Below are 1404 nucleotides of genomic sequence, written 5' to 3' on the forward strand. Positions count from 1 at the left end.
CTGAGAGATTCGAATCTTTGCATTTGTTCGGTTTGCGATCTCCTGCGATTCACCCACCGTTATTATATGATAAGTGTTCGACACCCAACGAGCATACAATGTATATGTAACGCACATACATAAAGATCTCGTGTGTGACACTCTCGCGCGATCAGATGCATCGGTTTGTACGTATATATACGCTTTTTCCTTTATCTAAATTCTCCCCGCGCTTATTAAAAGTAATATTGCTCGTCGTATTCGCGAAGAAATCGCGCGGAGAGAGAGGGGGAGCATTATCATTTAGAAGAGGGTTAGAGGGGAAGAGAGGATGTGACAGAAGATGTGTGTGCGCCGATCGTAATGCGCTATAGTACAAAGTAGAAAATGGAACTCGAGGAAGGATTGAGGATAGCGGTTCACAGGGTGAGATGAAGGATTTCTTCTTTCTCGACGATTCGCGCGTTTATACTTAAGAGCTTAGCTTAGTAAGTAACGCATATATAATATATATATATAATATATATACAACAAGTATCTATAGCATATCTCGCGTATGTCTCTGTGTATATGTTTTGTGTCGTGCGTGTTGTGTATGTGTGTGTATGCGTATATGTCCCGCGCGTGTCACCATAAGAGAGAGAACATCATATATAATTACAATTTAAATCAACTCTATCGTGATAGTTACATTATTCCTTTTTACACACATGCACTCCTTTTACACTCCTTATGTCCTTGTGTCCCCTTCTCGCATACTCTCATTCATCCATTTCTCGTTTAAGTAATCAGTCGAGTCGATAAGTTATTATATTCTCTTCGTAATGTTAGACTTTCTTAAATCGTTTAGCTTTTAAGTATAGCTGCTCTCTTGAATGAATTCGTGGACGTTGAGGGCGAGATCGCGTACGGATCCACGCGAGAAGATGCGTTCGGGGTCGAGGGTGGCCTTAAACTCTCGAGCGTTCGCCTTCTTCACGCGCGCGCGCGCACGCCGGCCACTCTCTATTTTATATTTAATATGTGTACATATGATACATTTATGGGAGATCAGTGACGCGCAGTGGCCACCGTGCGACGATCCGAAGGGGAGAACGTTATCCCAATCTCTAAAATGCAGGTACATTTGTCGACGTCGTACGTCGAGACACAAGATATTCACACGAAGGCGCCGGCGTCTCGCGTTAATCTCCTTGGGATGCATCGTCTATTTCATATAACACATACGCACACAAACGCATGACATGGGTCCCACTTACAATCGCAATTATTTCAATTTTTTCAGAATAATTCTTTTTCTGACACTAAAGGAATAAATAACTAATTCATATATTTATGAGAAGTGTTGTTTTTTTTTGGTTTTTTTTTTTTTTTACATTGTAACTCAACTCATTATCACTACGACGAATTTCTCATTAAGAATAT

This window comes from Formica exsecta, unplaced genomic scaffold (assembly GCF_003651465.1).
Source record: "Formica exsecta isolate Colony F162 unplaced genomic scaffold, ASM365146v1 scaffold2, whole genome shotgun sequence".
Classification (NCBI taxonomy): domain Eukaryota; kingdom Metazoa; phylum Arthropoda; class Insecta; order Hymenoptera; family Formicidae; genus Formica; species Formica exsecta.